Genomic DNA, 22,481 nt, shown 5'->3' with positions numbered 1-22,481 from the left:
TATCCTATTGCCTTGCTCCAAGGGAAGTCCTAGTTCTTTAGAGAACAGGGTCCTTTGAAACCTCTCAGGAAAACTTCAATGCCGTCTATCCACTTTTTATTTACACTTTAATAAAAGCCTTTTAGTCCATCCTACACTGGCGACACTTTGTTAGGGCAAAGCTTGGCAAATAGCGGTCCCTTTCAATACACTCCATTTTGATTTCAACTGAATGGCTAATGATATTTGACATCTGACCTGCCAGGAGGGATGAAGGTTATACCGTAGGAGCAGCCTATCCTTGACCTCCCCATTAAATCGTCAGTTGCGTCCACGGCAGAGCCCTGGACCGAGAGCCCCAGCTTTGACTTGAGCTCTGGGTCTGCTCCCACCTGCTATCAACACATACGAGCAACTCCTCCAATCGCTTTGGCAATGGAGTTTTCTCACACGAAACCGTGAGAGGTTTTCCCCTTCCTACATCTATTTCTTTTCTTCTTTCTCAGTTTCTAATGCCCCCATAGTACAAATTCAGGGGAAGGAATCACCAACCATTCTTCCTTGTGATGCGCTTGGGAAAGGCTAGCAGGTGGGTCAGTGCGAACCTCATTCCTGTGGCACAGTGAGTAAAAGCAAGAGAAGAAAAGGGCACAGTTCTTTCTCCTGGCTTGTCAAAACACCTCATACACAATCTTAACCTCAAACTTGAGAGGCACTCAGCACAATCCTGGAAGGACCTTGATATAGGTTTGGGATGAGGACTGAACCCTTAGTTGGCATTGCTAATGATACCAGAGTGTTCTCAAATGTAGTGTATTATTGCTATAACCATCGCGATGGTTTTCTAGGAAAGAGGTTGATGACATCTTACAGGGTCTGAGATTCTGTATCTTTGTGAAGGACACAAGATACATCTGCGAGGATGAATCCTTGCATTTAAAAATGTTGTCTCTTACACGGGCGCCTGGGTGGCTCAGTCAGTCTAAGCGTCTGACTTCGGCTCAGGTCATGGCCTCACAGTCTGTGAGTTCAAGCCCCGCGTCAGGCTCTGTGCTGACAGCTCAGAGCCTGGAGCCTGTTTCAGATTCTGTCTCCCTCTCTCTGACCCTCCCCTGTTCATGCTCTGTCGCTCTCTGTCCCAAAAAGAAATAAACGTTAAAAAAAACTTAAAAAAAAATTTTGTCTCTTACAGACTGATTTTAGCTCTGTTTTGTAGAGAAAAACATACAGAGACCTACATAGATACATTATGTAGGTCTCTATATGTCTGTGCCTAGAACACCATTATTTGGTATGAAAATGGGATATAACTGGGGACACCATAGAGATTATTACAAATGGGATTAATTTAGGAATGTAATTTACTATATCAAGTGATTAGGAGTGAAAAAAAATTATATGGTCAACTCAGTAGGTTCAGAAAAAGCTTTGTTCTCACTCATCAGTCATTTCGTTAACCAACTTTTTGCAAATAAAGAATGGAAGAGAACTTCTAAAACCTGAGGAAGAATGTCTATAGAAACCGACAGCAACATCTTTCGCGGTAAGGAGATTTTAAAATCAGGAACAAGCCAAGGACAGCTACCATTACTGTGTCCCTTAAACACTGCTCTGAAACTTCTATTCATTGTAATAAGACACACACAAAAATAACAAAGCTGTAAAGATGAAAGGAAAGAAACAAATTGTCATTGTTTGCAGGTGACACGTTACCTACACGAACACGCAAATAATCTACAGACAAATCATTAGTATGAGAGTTTAACAATGTCCCCAGATGAAAAAGCAACATACAAAGGTCAGCTGCATTTTACCAAGGCAGCAATAGACACAGTTTATAGGGGCGCCTGGGTGGCTCAGTCGGTTAAGCGTCCGACTTTGGCTCAGGTCATGATCTCTCGGTCCGTGAGTTCGAGCCCCGCGTCGGGCTCTGTGCTGACAGCTCAGAGCCTGGAGCCTGCTTCAGATTCTGTGTCTCCCTCTCTCTCTGACCCTCCCCCCGTTCACGCTCTGTCTCTCTCTGTCTCAAAAATAAATAAACATTAAAAAAATTTTAAAAAACCAGTTTATAAATAGCATAACATACAGAGATGTTGAATCACTAAGTCATACACCTGAAACTAATGTAATGTTGTGGGTCCACTATACTCAAATAAAAAAAATTAAATTAAAGCAAAGATTTTAAAAAGCTACCATTTACAATAGAACCCTCCCTCCCCCCCAAAAAAGAAAAAAAGAAAGGTACCCGGGAAAGCAACCTGACAAAAATGTGTAAGAACCTAGTTGAGAACATTATCAAAACTATTTGAGAGGTGTCAGAGAATAGGTCTTTTGTATTTTGAAATATGTCATCTATGCAACAGAGTGTTTATAACTAAAATGTAAATAGAAAAACAACTTAAAGCAGGGAACACCTGCCGCCCAGCTTAGCAAGTGGAACACTAACTGTCTCTTTGAAGTCCCCCTTGCCCTGCTTGTTCCAGACCCACGGTCCCGAAGCTTGTGTTACCTACCCACCCCTTTCCTCTCCTTTCCTCTTAACACGTAGTTTTTCTCTCGCCATTTATTTAGCTTGGTCTGTTCTGAACCTTATCTAAGTGGAATCTTGTTGCTTGTGTCCTTCCACAGCCAACTGTTTTGCACATGCGTCTAGAGTGACGCACATCGCCCTAATTCATCCACTTTCTCGCTGTATGGCTTCCCACTCTATGAACCCACACCACTGTTCCTTCCCAATCAACTGTCAGTGGATATTTGGAATGTTTTCCGTGATTTGAGTATTACCAACAGTGCTGCCTCAAAGCTCATTGCACATGGGTTCCTGGCATACTTAGGCAAGATTTCCTCCGCCATACATGCCTGTAAAAGAAAACTGTTGGGCTGGGGAGTATACAGCTACTTTCACTTTACTGGCTGGTGGCAAATTGTTTTCCAACGCTGTTGTACCCTTTTGCATTTTTTTTTTAAAGTAGGCTTCACGCCCAGTGCAGAGCCCAAAGTGGGGCTTGACGCGGAGCTTGGAACTCACTATCTATCCTGTGATCGAGACCTGAGCTGAGATCAAGAGGCTGGTGCTTAACCAACTGAGCTACCCCGGTGCCCCACACACTTTGATCACTCTCACCGTGTGTGAGAATTCCTACTGCTGTATCTTCTTGGCCACACAAGTACCGTCAGACTAGTTTCTGCCAACGGGGTTGGTATGTGACAATACCCCACTATGATTGGATTCGTTTCCTGTTGCCGTTGTAACCAATGATCACAAACACAGTGGCTTAAAGCATCGCATTTATTATCTTGCAGTTCTGGAGAAGTCCAGAATTAGTCTCACTGGGCTGACGCCAAGATGTTAGCAGCTGGTTCCTTCTAGAGTCTCTGAGGGGATGATCTGCTCCTTGCTTTTTTCAGTACGTGGGCTGGCTTGCGACTCTTTCGTTGTGTCATTCCAACTTCTTGTTACTATCGTCACACCTCTATTCATCTGGTCTTCTTGTCTACTTATTATAACGATTCCTATGATTCCATTGGGCTCATGAAGATAATGTAGGATAATCGTTCCATCTTGGATCTTAACTTAATCACATCAGTAAAGTCCCTTTTACCCTGTAAGGTAGCATATTCAAAGTTCTGAGGGTAAGGACATAGACCTCATTGGGAGGCCATTGTTTGTCTACAAGAGCGGTTTTATTTTGTTTCATTTTTACATTGAACTACAACTGACATATAACATATTACTTTTAGGTGTATAATCTAATGATTCCATATTTGTATCTCCTGTGAAACGATCACTGCGATCAGTGTAGTTAACGCCTATCACCACACACAGTTACAAACGTTTCTCTTGTGATGAGAACATTTACGATCCACTCTCTTAGCGACTTTCAAATATACAATACAGTATTATTAAGTACAGTCACCATGCGGTACATTCCATCTCCAAGACTAACTTGTTTTATAACTGGAAGCTTATATTTTTGATATTTCTGATGCTCTTCACCCATTCGTGCGTGGACCTAAGATATGTGCACTTTCCTGAAATGATGGATACTCAAAACAGCAATAATAGGTTAAGACAGATTTTCTGGGCAGTGGTCTCAAATATGTCCACAAATCATTTAATGTGTTCCCACCTTTCAAAAGGTAGATCTCAATTTCCTGCTCCTTGAGTACTTAGAGACTTGTTTCTAATAAATAGAATGCAGCAGAAATGAAGGTGTGTCCCTTCTGAGACCCGGCTATAAAGAGCTCTGGGGTTGTCTCCTTGGTCAATCTCTTGGATCACTCCTTCTGTGGGGTGCTAGCTCCCGTGTTGTGAGGACCCATAGTCAGCCCTACAGAGAGGCCCAGATGGCAAAGAATTGGGCCAGAGAGAAATGGAGACCTCTCGCCAACAGGAGTGAGCCATCTTGGAAGTGGTTCCCTCAGTCCGAGTCAAGCCTATAGGTGACCATAGTCCTAGCTAATATCGTGACTGAAACCTCAAAATAGACCTCCGGTCACATTCCCTTGGCTATGACACTCTAGAATTCCTGACTCTCAGAAAATGTGAGATCATGTGTTTTTGTTGCTCTAAAGCTTAGGGTTTAGTTTGTTATTTAACAGTAGCTAACTAATACCCCTTTCCACTAAATCAGAAGATTTAGGCAGAAACCTGGGCTTCATCTTCCTCTCCTGCACAGTGGGAGTAAGAACACACTTATCCACACCATGATATTTTCTATGTGGACCCCCCTGGAGAAAGACTGACAGCATTATCCAAAACAGCCATTCACCAGAAAGTCCTTCAAATAAGTTGCATTTGGAAGAAAACAGAAGATAGTTTGCTTAATTTTAAATCTGTCCAGAGTTCCTTAAAACTGTTATGATGTAATTACTTCTTCATTTAAGATTCTAAACTCTTAACATTTATCTGGAAAAGAAACAAACAGCCCAAATAAAATCTCAGGCAACAGTGATCTTGGAGGCACGGGAGGGGTGGGGGGGTAGGGGGAAGATAAGACATTCAGACCAGGCCTCACCAATAAAACATTAACACATCTTTGTTCAAATATAAAATCTTTACTGATGTAGTTAAAAGATACCAACGTCGTTCCCCCCCAGTGCTTAATTCCATCTGTCTTCTGACGCATGTCCATTAAGTTATGGTAAACTTTATGCAACTTTCCCTACAGCTGAATGCTTTACTCACACAGAAAACAGTAAACGTGGTGTGTGTGTGTGGGTATTTTAATAAGGATTGCAGTCACAATTCTTAACGACAGCAGAGTGAGACACAGATCTCTTACATTAGGCAAATTTGGATAAAATATAAAAGGGTAAAAGCAAGACACTGTTCGATAAAATTAATAGAAGATGGTTCTTATTATCCTTTTAAAGTGAGTAAATCCTCTTAAATTAAGTAAAGAATGCATGAAAATAACTCAAGGAAAAAACATGCCAATAGTGTGTTTAAATTACACTTCATTGGGGCGCCTGGGTGGTGTAGTCGGTTAATCGTCCGACTTCAGCCAGGTCACGATCTCGCGGTCGGTGAGTTCGAGCCCCGCGTCGGGCTCTGGGCTGATGGCTCAGAGCCTGGAGCCTGTTTCCGATTCTGTGTCTCCCTCTCTCTCTGCCCCTCCCCCGTTCATGCTCTGTCTCTTTCTGTCCCAAAAATAAATACACGTTGAAAAAATAAATAAATAAATAAATTACACTTCATTTTTTCCAACTAGAATATATTTATAACTATTTCCATGTTAAGTTCTATGGAGATTTAAAGTTCCTACACCCGCTTAAAGCTGCACAATATTTTTTTCAATGTTTATTTATTTTGAGAGAGAGAGAGAGGGCACATGCACAGAGTGGGGGAGAGAGAGAATCCCAAGCAGACTCCATGCTGGCAGCTCAGCCCAACACAGAGCTTGATCTCACAACCGAGAAATCATGACCTGAGCCAAAATCGAGAGTCCGACGTTTAACCGACTAAACCACCCAGATGCCCCAAGCTGCATAATATTTTTAAATTTCTGAATTAAAACTTATTTCTTATGTTTTGTAATGTAGGCAAAATATTATATTTTTGGAGTATAAAATTCTTAAGACGAGGTCATGTGAAAATCTTTCTGGCTAATGCAGATAGGTTCATATTCCATTTTGCCTGCTCTTTGTGCCTGCACTCAAGTTTGAAGCACAAGCCATTAAAAAGGAGGTCGGCATGGTGAGATATGAGAGCAGCTTTGATTATAGCTATTTCCATGAAAGATAAAGATAATTTATCTTGTGCTGATTATAGGTTTACCTTCTTTTCAGAGCAAGCTTTGAAATTATTTGCAACTTTTTCAGTGGTGTTGAATAAAATGATGTTTGCGTATCTTACTCCCGATAAAAATGGACTGAAGAGCGAATAATTTTTAAAACCATATAGGCTGCATTGGAAAGAGAACACAGTTTGGTGTTAGACCTTCAGTTAATATCGGCTTTGGCCATTTACTGAGTTACCCTAGATATGTTATTTGCTCCGTGAGCCTCCGTTTCCCCATCTGTTAAATGGGGCTCATGAGAATCATTTCACTGGGTTCTGAGGATTAAAAATAAAACAATGTTTGCAAATCTTACAGTGCAGTGTTTGAGTAATAGGATGCTTAATAACCAGTGTCTATTATTATTAATACTTTGAAATATAATCACCGTTGCTTCGTAACGTTACTTCTATTTCTTTCACGCCAGTTTCCCAAAGAAGTGTATACTCGTGATCCTTTACTTATCGAAAATGATTTTTATATGGAGGGCCTTTTCTTCAATAAACACTTTTCCTGTACGTGTGTGGAAAAAGGAAGTGAATGCATAAATTAACCTGCAGGGGTACTGAGCATGTTCCTCACCTCTGTGTTGGTCTCCTAGGACTGCGGATAATGGGTGGGATGCTGAACATGGGACAGAAAGCCAACTAGCAAGCAGGAAGCCATTAGCACCCCAAATCTGGGAGGGGGTCATAGGGAGAAGATGGCATTAGTAACCTGACACTGGGGGGGGGGGTCCCAGGGATGGTGCCTCTAGAGCCCAGGGGCTGAGGTCACCCTGCAGAATGGGAATCTCAGGAGGACTGTTGGATGGGAACCAAAGAGAGAAGCAAGGAGAAAGTAGAGAGCTATCCTGGTTCTCTTTCCCCCATGCTCCAATCTTTTGCCAGTGCTTTTGGCTGGACCCAGTTGGGAATGATCTGACATGGCACTGGGATGTGCCACCATAAGGGTTCATCTGTCTGTAATAAAGGGCTTACTGAACAGGGGAGGGGCAAGAGTGGACTTGAGGGCACATGAGTTCCTACCTGGCACAAAGGCTATGCCCCAAGCCAAAGCAGCACCATACTTTGTGGCGAAGCTAGAGAGGCAGTTCCGTTAAGATTAGGACGTGACAATGAAGCTCGGTGTTACTGTTACCGATGAACATGGTGGGAAGTGATGCTAATGTTGTATGACAAGAAAACCATGTACGAAGAAAGATTTGGAACTGTCGTAGCATGATAAATTTGATAAAGTGCCACAATCGACAGATGATATGGTTATCTACACACAAAAAAACAACGGAATTAATAGAAAAATGATAAAAAGCTAATAAAAGTACAAGTTTGCATATTCGAGGGAAATGTATCAAGTAAGCAGTATTCTGCTATGCTGCAAAGACTAATAGAATGTATAATAGAAAACAGGATATTGGAAAATATAATGGAAAATAAGATATTATTTACAAAACCAAGCGAGAATAATAAAGTACCTAAGACTTTAGCTAACAAGTGATGCATAAGAGGTTTACAGGAAAAATTTAAAACATTATTAAAAGATGCAAACATATGATTAAATTAAAGCATAGAGTTTGTTCTTGGGTGAGACAGCCCAGGAGCGTTTGTGTAAATATACACATGCAATCTCAGTAAGACTTCTGGCAGGATTTGTTGCAGAACTTGACAGGCCTATTTTAAAATGTGCAGGAGACATTCGATATCCATAAATGGCAAGATAGCGATGAAGACGGAGAACAAAGAGGAGAAACTCACCAGGTCAACTGTCAATATACACTACAAGTGATAATAAAAACCCACAGGCTCAGGTTCAAGACCATGCAAATGGACCAAGGGAACACAACAGAAAGCTTGGGAATATGTCTCCAGGAATTTGACATACAACAAAGTCGGCACATCAAAACCTTGGGGAAGTAGCACATTTTTCAATAGCTGGTGTTGGGAACAGTGACTCACTAGGACAAACAAAGCCCCACCTCTTCATTACGCCATTTCCAAAGAAGAAATCTAGACGGATTAAAGCTCTTCATGAGAAAAACCGAATCATAAGCTCAGTAGTTCATCCTCATCAATAGTTTGTGCACGCGTTAGTTTAACTATTCATGTCACGAAGGACATCTGAGTTGTTTCTAGTTTTTGGATATCGCGAATAACGCTGTCAGGAAACTTTGTGTGCAGGTTTTGGTCTGAACGTAAGCGTTCATTTCTCTGGGATGAATGCCCGCAAGTGAAACCACTAGGTTGCCTAGGAATTACGTGTTTAGTCTTATAAGAAACCGTCAAATTGTGTTCCAGAGTGATGGCACCATTTTACATTCCCACCAAAACTATGTGAGTGGTTCGGTTTTTGGCATCCTGGGCCCCCATTAGCCACTGTCAGCATTCCTTACTACAGCCATACTCATGAGTGGGGAGTCGTGTCTCATTGTTATTTTAATCTGCATTTCCCTGCATGCTAATGGTGTCGCAATCTTTTTATGTGCTTATTTGCCATAAGATGTATTTTGAGGTTGGGGAAACAGTTCATCGGAAGAGTCTTGGAGCAATAAATTCTAGAATGGGGACGCACTGGACAGTAAGCTCATTTGACTAGGGGACCAGAAGGAATTAGAAGCCAGAAAGGAACAACTTGCTAAAGAAACCCAGAAGAAGAAGATAGAGAAAAAAAGTATTCCTTTTTTTAACATTATTTATTTTTGAGAGAGAGAGAGAGAGAGAGAGAAAGACAGCACGAGAAGGGGAAGGGCAGAGAGAGAGGGAGACAGAGAATCCCAACCAGGCTCCACACTGTCAGCATGGAGCCTGACGTGGGGCTCGAACCCACGAACTGTGAGATCATGACCTGAGCCAAAACTAGGAGTCAGATACTTAAATGACTGAGACACCCAGGCAGCTTGAGAAAAAAAGACTCTTGAAGTCAAAGACATCCCAACTTTTTTTTTTCTTAACGTTTAATCACCCCCAAACACTGGCTGATGTTGGTCTCTGGTATAAATGCACAGTTGTTACCTGTCCGCCACCTTTCTTTTAAGCTCTGTACCACTGCTGTCTGCATCTGGGAGTAGCAGGAATTCATTTCCTAGCTGCAAACCTCATTTGTCAGATTCTGACCCTTTCTTGCCCCTTTGATGACATTTTCATAGCTTGTAAGTCCTAAACTGGAAACTTGAGGACTTAATTCAGCATACAGGTATAATACCTGTGTACTTTGTTTCATTCTTGCTGTTGTTGGAGAGGGTAGCAACGTTTTGGGGAGATTTCCTTTGGTTATCTCCTGGAGTATCTTGAAAAATTAAAACTGGGCCTCCAACACTTAAAAAGTTGTCCGAGCCTTGGAAGCCACCAAGCTTTGGTGGCCACCAAAGCCACCCCTTTGGTCAAAGGTGAGTGTTCCAGTTTGCTACAGTCTCCACCACTCTTTAATATACACCCCCCAAGACATAGTTGAAATACAGATAATCAAAAATGCAAACTAGTAAGGTAACAGTAGAATGTTCCACCTTATTTGCTTTGAGAGAGAGAGAGAGAAAGAGAGAGTGCACGGGAGTGGGGGATGGCAGAGAGAGAGAGAGAGAGAATCCCAAGCAGGCTCTGCTCTGTCATGCAGAGCCTGTCATGGGGCTCAATCCCACGAACAGAGCCAAAGTCCATAGCCAGACACGTAGCCAAATGAGCCACCCAGGTGCCCCTAGAATGCTCCATGCTTGAAAATCTCTCCTGCTTTATATTCCTACTGCACTTGCCTGACTACTGCATGATTGGAATTTGGTTCATCGCCCCCTGCAGAGTATATACCTTCGGACTACAACCTGGTTTATGATTCCCACCTAATTCCCAAGCCAACCCTGCTCAGAGCAGATTGTAAGTTGGAGATGGAAACGCCAAGCCCAGTGAGGGCAGTGCCAGAGTTGATGTTGCTGGACGCAGTCCACCATGCGCAGGCCCCAGAGTGCTGCTTTCCTAATACCTCCAGGGATGTCCCAGCCTTAGGAAGCTTGAGCTGCTTCCAGCAAAATGAGTCTTTCTTGGAGACTGAAGCCTGGCCTGTCTGAACCAAGCCAGGCTTACTCTTTCCTGTACCACTAGATACTCACATGTTGGCTTTAGAGTTGATCCCTGGATGCTGGTGCCATATTTCTTTTCCTTTCTTCCCTTCACCATGGCATGTTGAGCCTGCACATTTTACAATAATGCCTAAGCCCAGAGTCTTCGTTCTTTTCTATTTTTCCATGGCGCCTTTTCTCTCCGCCTTTTTCTCCTCTTGGTCAGTATTCACGGGTCAAGCGAACCACTTAAATTATAAATGTGTGAGATAATTTCAGCATGCAAACCGTGGCATTGGCTTCAGTCGGAAATCCAACTGAATTTTCACTAGTATCAATTCCATTTATTTTTATTTTGCTCCCCCTCTGAGCTGGGCCCATTTATCATCCCTCTTTGTATCACTAGGCCACTAAGCACTAGGCCTGGGGCACGGTGGAAGCTAAGCAAATGGCTGAAGAAATAAATGAAACAGCAGTTTGAAGCAACTAGTGGTTTATTTCAGAGAGCTCCTTGATGGCCTTTCCTACCATTTTGAAATGGCTGATTCTCAGCTTCCGTCTGGATTAGAATCATCTGTAAGCTTTAAAAAAAGACCCTGAAAATCTGATCACCTCACATTCCTCCTTAGAGCTTTTTTAATGGCCTCTTATTGCCCCTGTAGTTCAAACTCTGCCTGTTATTTTCTAATCCTCTGCACAGTCTTTCAGCTCTATGTCACTCATGCCTCGCGCTTCCTTCTCCACCCTCTTCCTCATCCCCAACTTCACCACATTCAAAAATCTGGCTCTTCCCACCTTTGAGGTCTCCACAGCAAGGTCACCTCTTCAGAGACTGTCTGTCTGAATAGACCACCGGAAGAATTTTATAATTCTTTTTGTGGCTGATTTCTGTATCTGTAAGCTCGTGCTACGTAACAAACAGCCCCAGACAACCTCGGAGTAACAACCTCAGAGTAAGCAGCTTAAAATCATCACTGTTTTTTTCTCTCCCTGTGGTTTGACTGGATGCCTTCCTCTCTCTTGAGTTCTGTGAGCTCTGGAGTCTGGATGATCAAGGATGGCCTCACTCCCACGTCCAACTGTTAGTAGGCTGATGGTTGTGGCCTCTTGGCTCCTTTCTGCATGGCCTTTCTTCCTCACATGGGCCAGCTCAGGCTCACCTACAAGGTGGTCCCAACACTTCAACTGCTGCAAGACAGTGAGCTGCAACGTACAAGTGCTTCTCAAGCCCCAGCCTGCAGCATGTACTCAAAGCTCCACTGCCCTAAACAGGTGTAGTGGCAAATGAAATAAACGAATGAAGAATAAATGGAATTGATCATTATTTTCGAAGAAAAATGCAACTCACCAAAACCGACCTCACTAGAGAGAGATTCTAAACAGACTAATTATAATAGAACAAAGAAATTAAAGAGCTCCTCCAACTGAAATGGCCCCTATGGCTTCTCAGGGTATATCTATCAAACTGTTAAAGAGAAAAGAATCCCAATTCTACTGAAAACAGGATATATACAAAAACGGGACATTTTCAAATTCTTTTTTTTTTTTTTTAATTTTTTTTTTCAATGTTTATTTATTTTTGGGACAGAGAGAGACAGAGCTTGAACGGGGGAGGGGCAGAGAGAGAGGGAGACACAGAATCGGAAACAGGCTCCAGGCTCCGAGCCATCAGCCCAGAGCCTGACGCCGGGCTCGAACTCCCGGACCGCGAGATCGTGACCTGGCTGAAGTCGGACGCTTAACCGACTGCGCCACCCAGGCGCCCCTTCAAATTCTTTTCTGTTTTAGGTTTATTTATTTTGAGACAGAAAGAGAGGAAGGATGTGAGCAAGGGAGGGGCAGAGAGAGAGAGAGAGAGAGAAGATCTCAAGCAGGCTCCACACTGTCAGTGCAGAGCCCGACACGGGCTGGATCCCACCAACTGTGAGATCGTGACCTGAGCCCAAATCAAGAGTTGGACGCTGAACTGACTGAGCCATCCAGGCGCCCCTCAAATCCTTTACATACAGTGCATATAGCATTGCTCCCTAAACTCGATGAAGATTGCAACAAAAAGGAAATTACAGATCAATTTCACTTATTAGTATTGATGTAAAAATCTTGAATAAATCATCAGCAAGGATTATCCAACAGCGCATTACAATTAAGAAACTCTGACCAAGTAGGTTTTATTCCAGAAATGCAAGGGTAGATCAATATCAGACAATCCATTTTTATTGTCCATCATATTAATAGAGTTTGGGAGAAGAATAATATGATTGTCTCCATAGAACATAAAATGCATTGGGCATAATTCAACACCCATCCATGTGAAAAAGAATAAAGTGAGTAGACATTAATGGATGCTTCTTTAATTTATACTATGCATGGTGTGTGTGTGTGTGTGTGTGTGTGTGTGCGTGTGTGTGTGCATTTCATCCCCAAAACCATCATCTTACTTACTGGAGAAACCCCACAGCCTTTCTTGTTAAAGTGAAGGAAAAAGGGGCTTATATTTAACATTGTGTTAGGAGAATTACTCAATGCAATTAGGTAAATATAGAGCAATTGGAAGCCTAAGAACTAGAAAGAAAAAGGTAAAACTGTACTTCTCAATGATATCATTATCTATGTTTGAAAAATCACAAGGAGTAAAAGGAAAGTTACTTTTAATACTAAGATTATTTTGTAAAAAGGAAAACAACAACTTACAAAGTAGCAGGTTACCAAAAAGCTTCATAGATTCACATATTCAAATGCAAGCCAGCATAACAGACTATGGTTATGAGAGAAAAACAGACAAAATACCATGGCATTAACTTACTAAATCATTTCATAATTCTCTATGAGGAAAACCATAAACACCTTGAAAGACACAACATTTGAGTTGAATAAATGGAAGGGAGCACCATGTTTATGAGTAACAAGATTCAATATCCTGAAGAAGCCAGTTATTCCTAAAAACAATTTATATGTTTAATATACTCTGTATAAAAATGCCATCAGATAGTTTTCGGAGGTAGCTTTCATCTGAAGGAAAATAAGCAAGAATAGTTGGAAAACCCTGGAGAAACCGAAGAGCAACAGATTGGGCTGTTTTCTACTAAATATTGAAAGACCATATAAAGCTTCTGTAATCGAAGTTTGCTTTTGGTTTAGGCAGATTGAGCAGTAGAACAAAATGGAAAATCTAGTAACGGATTTAATTGCGTAATGGCATTTCGCTACAGCACAAATGCAGTATTTTAAACAAATGCGTAATAGATGGTCTTTGAAGTAGCACAAGGGAAATAGGAAAAAGAAACATGGCATAAAAAAGATGTATTCCTTGTATCATTGTAAATATATGAGATTTACATATAAAAATATGCCGTCAAGCAGGTACAGACAAAATTGTAGGTGAATTTCTCTGTAACTGGGTAGTAAGGAAAACTTTAAGTGTGACTCAAAACTCAGAAACAACAAGGAAAAAGATTGATGAATTTGATCGCATTAAAAGATCCCCGTTGCGTGTCGATCACTCCCTCGTCAAAACAAAACCAAACGGCAATAAAAACATAAGCGGAGTGAAAAAGAAAAATAACACACTACAAAAATATTTGCAACATATTCACAAACTGTTAGCATTCCTAACACGTAAAAGCTTCTCAAAATAGAGAGGGGAAAGGAGGCCAACAACTGTCATGAAGGAAATTGGCTACAGAGACGGACACTCCATCGGAGAAAACAAGACTCAAGTGGTTCTCAGCCATACGAAAAGCATTGTTTATAATGGGAAAAATGCAAATTAAAACAGCTATGGGATACATTTTCTCACGTATCAGATTGCAAAACTCCAAAAGATTAAAATAATCTGTTGGTAGATTGTGCAGAGACAGGCCGTCTTATACTGTGCTGTTAGGATTGCAAAATTGTACAATATCTATGGAAGAGAATTTGGCGATGTTGGGCAAAATTACGCAAACATTTTCCTATTTCATTTGGACCTAAGAGGGGTCTGATTGAATAAGCTATGGCATATTCAAGTGATGGAATACTAAGTATTTTTTTAAACAGAATGAGAGATATCTTTCTATATTACTTTAGGTCAATTTGTAAAGTATATTTTTATGAGAAGAAGCAAGATGGAGAAATGTGTGTATAATGTATCACAATCTAAGAAGAGAATATATATTCACACATATATTCACAGGCACATGTATCTTTATATTAAATTCTTATATTTATTCCTATATTAAGGATATAGGAATAAGTCATAAATGGACATTTTATTTTATTTTTTTAATTTTTTTTCAACGTTTATTTATTTTTGGGACAGAGAGAGACAGAGCATGAACGGGGGAGGGGCAGAGAGAGAGGGAGACACAGAATCGGAAACAGGCTCCAGGCTCCGAGCCGTCAGCCCAGAGCCTGACGCGGGGCTCGAACTCACGGACCGCGAGATCGTGACCTGGCTGAAGTCGGACGCTTAACCGACTGAGCCACCCAGGCGCCCCAATAAATGGACATTTTAAAAGTTACCCAAAATAGGAGGGAGAAAATGGAGTGGAGGGGACACGGACGGAAAAGTTCCAAATTTTTTGGAATATGTCTTATTTTGTATATTTGATTTTACAATTTTAAAACAATGTAGATCTTTCATATAATTAGAAAAGAAAATTAACTTTTAAAAAGCAACCCTTAGAAGTCAGGAATAAAATGAAACAAATGAACTTAACTGTATATCAGGTTGAAAGCATAACCACCCAGAGAGTAATTATTCCAAGTTCTTTACAACACATGAGCTAATTTGCTTTTTGACATTAAGAACTGGAATTTTCAGAGTGTGAAGAGATGTAAGATGGATGAGATTATGTAGACAAACTCGTAGGGCTGATTTTGAATTTAAAATTTTGGTATAAATTTATGACATATTCTGTCTTAAAAGATATGTTTCTCTAGCTTCTTCCATTAAAAAAGTTTAGAAAAAAATACCCAACTCAGCTATAGTGAGAACCCCCAGGATGCAATGTGTCCTAAAGAAACGAAGACTTCTTGGAGAATGGCAGAACCCAGGTCCGTGCAGGAAATAAACGATGGCCCCTCAATATCGTGTTATAAAGGAACAAGAAAGTCATCCAAGTTACTGGGGTCAAGGTGCAAAGTTTCAGGACCCAACTTGGAAAGCTTGCCACAGACCACAGATGGGACAATTTGAGAAACAATAAGTACAGTCGGTAGTTTATGGGCTGGAAGACATCAAGTGACCAAGCCTAATCTAACCACTGCCCTAACTATCGATATAGGATCGGAGGATAGATAAGGAGTCAGAGGAGCACGTTCCATGACACCACATGATAGAATCAGCAAAATCTAGATAATGAGAAATCTGTGGGACTCATGGCTCTGTCCTTTCAACCAGAATCATAAAATTGTAAGGAGAGAACAAAAATTGAGGAAGAACCTATAAGCCAGAGAGACAGGAGCCATACGGATCAGTTGTAATCCGCGTATAGACCTTGTTTGAGTACCAATGTAAACAACTAATATGAATAGGAAGAAGACTCAAGGATATTAGAACACTGATTAGATTTTTGGCAATATTAGGGAACTGTGGCTGTCAATTTTTACCTATGTTTAAATGAAGAATTCCCGTCATTTAGAGGCATGTACAAAAATACTTCTATCTACTATGTGATTATAGATACAGATATAGATGATATAGATATAAATGGCATGATACTTATATTGTATATGCAATTGCATATTATATATGTATATATATATTATCACATATTATATCTAATATCTATCAATGGCATGATATCTTGGATTTGCCTAAAATAATTGGGGGTGATTGAAATGAACATGTATAAAGAAATAAGCCCGGGCATGAGTTGACCATGTTGATGCTGGGTGGTGGGTACACTGGGGCTCATGCTGCCTACTTTTAGATATGTTCGCAAATTTCCATGATAAAAAGGCAAGAATCTTAATAAAAGTGATTGAGAAGAAAGATAATATCTATTACAATCCTTTCTGCTTCTCAAGGCAGGTGTGCCCTTTTCCTTTCATTCCCATTTCACTAAATCTGAACAAGTTCATGACCTTGATTAATTTTTTGATGAGAGATATTTTCTGCTCAATTGCTTTCATGGTATTTATTCCCGTAACAGAGGATTTCTTTGAAAGTAACTTTGCATGGAATATTGATATTATTCATGAGCACTTTTGTCATTCACAGTGGGTTTTTTTACCCTGGTTTCTTTACTCTTCTCTATCTTGGCAAGATTTTAAAATGATTTGAATAAAACTGACATCTTTTAAATTACCATCCTGTGATATTTCTTCGAACACACCAAAAGCAAAACCATAAACATTAGACATACTAATCTCTTAAGGATCTGTGCGGAAGTAAGAGTCACCTCTCTTCACCTTTTATTGACAAAGCAAACCATGTGGCCATGCCTCAGTGTAGACAAGTGAGGTGAGTTAACCTCTTATGGGAAAGACACCGAACGCTTACTGGTATTAATACAATCTATGCCACATAAAAATATTTTGAAAATGCAGACAACTGCAGCTAATTACTCCTCACTGAGTGGGAGCAGCAGAGTGATTATAAAAACAAACTTACTTAATGATATTTTTTCCTATATTGCTTTTAGAGCATAGTAATTCTTCAAGGTTGAGTCAAAGGTACTATTTTCTTTCAAATCTACTTTAGGCTCACTTCTTTTTGATTTGGGTAGCGCGTTGAAACTTTTCACTTAGGGGCGCCTGGGTGGCTCAGTCGGTTAAGCATCCAGCTTCAGCTCAGGTCATGATCTCGCAGTCTTTGGGTTTGAGTCCCGCATCGGGCTCTGTGCTGACAGCTCAGAGCCTGGAGCCTGCTTTGGATTCTGTGTCTCCCTCTCTGTCTATCTCTCTCCTGCTCATGCTCTCACTCTCTCTCTCAGACATAAATAAACAAAAAATGAATAAATAAAAATTAAGGGCGCCTGGGTGGCTCAGTCGGTTAAGTGTCCGACTTCGGCTCAGATCGTGATCTCATAGTCCATGAGTTTGAGCCCCGCGTCGGGCTCTGTGCTGACAGCTCAGAGCCTGGAACCTGCTTCAGGCTCTGTGTCTCCCTCTCTCTCTGGCCCTCCCCCATTCGCGCTTTGTCTCTCTCTGTCTCTCAAAAATAAATAAATATTAAAAAAAATTAAAAATGAAAAAAAAGTTTTCACTCCCATGACATAGTAAAGAAAACATAACTTACTTTATTAATGGTGATCTTGGTTCCTTTATGAGTGGAAACAGTGGTCAATGGGAGAAAATAACTAACATTTCAGTCCACAGCTATGAATAACCAGACACTGATGTGACAGTCACCTCAATTAATGTGCTATGTCTTTGATTTTTCAGTCTCTGTTCCTCTCTTGGCTTCTTTTCTCCAAGATGGCATCTAAAGTGTAACTGATTGTGAAGCAGAGAGGAGACGTTGGGGGCCTCTGGGCCCCAGTGTCCTCTGGTTTCTGTAGGGTGTGGGTCTGGGTGCTTGAGTCCTGCTGGCCCCCGTTGTTGAGGTCTGTGGCTGGTGAACACGTGGCCATTTCCCGGTGGTGCCCCCAGCTTGCCTCTCCCTGGCACCACGGATTCTTCTCATGTCCTGGTTGCAATTCCCATTGGGTCACGGTCCAGGTGACCTTGCAGTCCTGGCCACTGGACGTTGTCCCACCATGATAACCTTCCACTCCCAACCCCCGCAATCTCACCAGCCAGGCCCTCAGTGGCCACAACTTTCTGTCTCTCCTGCAACAAAACCAAGGACGGTTTGGGAGAGTTAAACCTCAAGTCCCCCTGTGCTGGACAAAGCTGCACATCTACTGTGCTGTGGGAAGGCTCCTCCCAGAAACGCAAAGGGGAAACGGAGGCAGAGGAGTCTGCACCATTGGTGATTCCACGCCTAATCCTTACCTCACCCTCTCGGGCCTCTCACTGACTCGTCTCTCCCTCTCTTTTCTCTTCTTACATTTCATGGGACCAGAAAGGAGCACCCTTTTCTTACATTGCCCCTGACTCCCATCTTCCTCTTACCTTAGAGGATCGAGGTAATGGCCTCTACCTCTTGCATAGAAAGAAAAACTCTTACAATTAAAGGAGAACACACAGAGCATGGGTCTTCTGGCTTTGAGGCACATAGGATAAGGGAGGAGAAAAAGGGACTGGAAAAGCCTTCCCCCTCAACGATGCCTGGCCTTCAGCTCTCTTGCCCTGTTGTAAGATCTGGTGAATGTCAGATGCGGGCTGTTGCCCCCTTCTTTCTCTTAACTGTTGTGATAAATTCTAATCTCCACTTAGCCGTGTGGATGCCGTGTGGTGGCTGATGCACAAAGTCATGAAAGGTGGAAAGGAAAACTCGTAAGTGATTTTCAAAATGTTGTTCCATTATATGTATCTTCTCTGTTTTACCCTATTCTTACAAAATACAAATTAGTATCAGAAAGTAAATATATACGTGTGTATTTATACATGGTATACATTCTAAGAGGGTAATATAGTTTTATTACTAATTTTAACTCTGACACATGTGATCGATTCTACTTTCTGTATGTAGTAATATATATATATACGTATTTATACACACATGCACAAGAAATAATGTATATGTATTTAAATTATAACTCAGGTAACTCAACCACACGACAGTGATCAGCATTCTTCATCCACTATTCAAAAGCAAAAGGTATTCATTTTTCTCAGTGGTAAGGACAAATGCACAAACATGACTTGATTATGTCAGTGCCCAATCATGGGATAAGTATGGGTTTGTTTGGAAGAGAGAATTTGCAAATGACTCAAGTAAAACGTTAGGCGACAAGCAGGACACGGATTGCGCAAAGCATGAGATGTTAATGAGATGGTAAGTAGTTGAAGCTTAGCGTTGCAGCCAAGGCCAATGGTGGCAAAAAACCTGAGCAAGACCCAGTGGTTCAGCTCCAACACCAGAGATGCAAACTTAAGTCATATCAAAGCAAAGATCGTCGGCTCTCCCACACCCCTTCCAGAAACATTTGTGCACGATCTCTTACCATAATATAATTTTTCTAAAGCCCTCTGAAAGCTACCTGGCAAAAGAATCCAAAGCCAGATCTGGACCTTATGAGTTGAAAAGGATTATCTCCTCATCACATGGGGACATTCCCCAAAACCTTACTGCGGTCTGCTTTGACAATAGCTTTTGGGCCATGATTTCTCATGTACGTTTCTTTCTAGAGCACCTTCTGTTCGATTGCTCCGAATACAATGATCACTTTTTAGTTCCTTCACTGATAAGGCACATAAGGTTGGATTCTGTTGAGTCACATTTTTTTGTGCCCTCAAATTGTACAAACTGTAGGAGCGTTTATTGCGTGATTGGTGCACACACCCATTGACATACACATGCATACACACGACTTGCTTCATAAGGCAGAATTGCTTCCATACAACACAGGATTTATAGGTAACCTGATGGTAAATGAAATTCTGACTTTAATGTAATCCTCCACTTACAAATAGGTTGTGTTCCAGGGTGCCTGGGTGGCTCAGTTGGTTGAGCAATGGACTTCGGCTCAGGTCATGATCTCACGGTTCGTGGGTTTGAGCCCCGCGTTGGGCTCTGTGCTGACAGCTCAGAGCCTGGAGCCTGCTTCTGATTCTGTGTCTCCCAGTCTCTCTGCCCCTCTCTCAGTCATGCTGTCTCTCAAAAATAATAAACATTAAAAAATATTTTTTAAAAATGGGTTGTGTTCCAAACAAGTGTCAGTCACTAGTTTTGTTTTGTTTTATTTTGTTTTTTTCCTTTGTGAAGAAAGCACGGCTATGGGAAGTTGCAGGTAGTGGATAGGTTCTTAGACAAGCGACCGGACGTTTGTGTACAGAATGCTAGTCCTCAAAGCCCTTTGAAGCTAATGAGTCTTCTATCTTTGTTTATTTTTTAAAAAAAGAATGAAGCCTGTATAATATAGAGAGATGACCAAACCACAGGACAAGATGGCGGTCCAGGTGGGGCTGGAGTCTGGGACTCCGACCCCTCGCGTGGAATGCTTTTATGGTGGCTTCTAATACACAGCATGTTCTTAACTCATGCAACAGTTAAACTGTCTGAAAATACCAACAAAAATGTTGTGGGTTTTTTTTTTTTTTATCATGAGCTTAAATTTGTCAGAATAGACTAGGTTACTCCGGGGCCCCAGATTACTCTTACATTCTTGTGACCTAAGGAAAGTTTGTTCCTTGCTCTTGATACACGGCCATGGCAGGGAATTTGTTCTCTGCAGCCACTTGAGAAGCCACGTAAGTGGAGAGTCCACTGTCTTGTGATTGCGTTATCGTGAAAGATGGTAGAAGATGCTGGAAATAAAACAAAAATAACAAATGCATTAAAAAAATGATTCTTGAATCTTAGTGCTTAAATAAAAGGAGGTCGTGAGGAGAGGGGGCTCATCCATTCTGTCTGTGAAGGAGGGCCCTGAAGGAGATATCTGAGTACTTTCATGGAAGGGTTTGAAAAGCTGGGCCCTGGTTCTTTTCTTGGATGGGGAGTTACAGTGGCACGATCCGTGACTTAATCAGACTTTGTTAAGATTTTTCTTGGACTTGTGAGGAGAAGGGAGACATTTAATGCACACGCTCATGTGTAATAGATCTTAATTTCACAGCCCCATTTGGCAGATAAGATAGCTGTTATCATTTCCACTAGATGGACAATGCGAGGAGGGGGGAGCTCAATGGAATCTGAGCTAGAAATATTAGTTGAGCAGTTGTTAGGCTGTGAGAACAGAGTTCTGGACAAGATAAAGTGCATTCCTTCATGTGTGTCCATGGACTCAAGGCTAGAAAGGGACGGGCAGAGGACTGAAATCAAAATTTCCTAATTGCTGGTCAACAGCTCCGAATTCTACTATATGTTGTTTCAGCTAGAGGGCAAATGTCAGGTATGATGAATGAGCCTAACACTGGAATCTTTTGCCCTTGAGAGCAGGTATAAAAAATATTCTTCGTTAATCTCACTGCTGGGGCTTTTGGTCTGGGTGAGCTGAGACAAAGATACTGTCTATGTAAACAGCCCCTCCCCTTCCTCCCCCCCATCCCTGATCTCCTCCTTCCCCAAACCAATATCTACGTGAATCTACTGGGACACCCATGGGACTCCTGAAGTTGGTGAAGGAGGGAGAGGCTTTAGTTGAGAAGGGTAGAGTATGGAGTAGTTATTAGAACAGCTACTCCCTTTCAAATTCTGCACATTTTGTCTGAGATACTTGGACGATGGGTGTTCCTGAGAAACATGGTATTCCTCTGGGCGTGAAGTACGAGCTAAGAGTTAACAGAAATATTCGGGAGATACCTTGTGAGACTCACCGGCAGTGGCACTGGATTGGGTAGAGAGGACTTCCCCTAGCTTTGCAAGGACCCCGTGCGCTCTGGCAGGGTGAGGTCCGCGTGTTCAGGGGACAGAGACTGCCTTTGGCGCATGGACAGTGGCATTTGCCTGATGCATAGCGATGATGGCAAGGCTGTTTCAAGTGGCTTTATGCAGATCAGGACGAGTGGGGTAGGAGAAGGAGAGCACAGTAGGGAAGATGCTGCTGCCTGACTGGGCCATGGGCCCGTGCGAGAAATAGATGGAGACTCTCTCAGTTGATAAAGAGCCGTCACAAGGTCTTCTTATGGTGGCTGGGAGAGCTCCACAGCCAGTGGACATTAGGATCACATGCCCTTAATAGCATGTAGATTCTCTTGTGAAAAAAAAAAATCAGCCAAAGAAACCCATTTTAATACCTACATTACTACCCCGCTATGGGCGCGGTTGCTCTCTTTAAGATGAAAATATTTCCTGTGCTGTAGAATGGAACGCTTGGTATAGTTTTAGGCAATGCGTTGCTTTCAAGAAAGTATAGGAAACCATTTCAGAGCACTTTCTGAAATCATACTGCAGGATGTCGTGCTGGTAAGCTGGGAATAGCTCATGGGAGTCAACGTCTGCTTGTTTGGGGAACCCAGGAGTGTATTAAAAGCACATTCCACACGTTCTGGTCCCAGCTTCAGTCTTCAGCACTTGATATTTATAACAGGATGACAGGTTTCCTTTTGTACTTTGTCTGGGCCATTAAATGTGGCCGTGGCATTGCACGCTGTTTCATAGCATGGAAATGAAATACTCGGTCAGATTGATGTGTCCTCTCTTCCTGGTT

Source organism: Prionailurus viverrinus, chromosome F2 (assembly GCF_022837055.1).
Source record: "Prionailurus viverrinus isolate Anna chromosome F2, UM_Priviv_1.0, whole genome shotgun sequence".
NCBI lineage: Eukaryota > Metazoa > Chordata > Mammalia > Carnivora > Felidae > Prionailurus > Prionailurus viverrinus.
The sequence above is the reverse complement of the archived record's forward strand: the minus strand, read 5'-3'. Positions refer to the sequence as shown.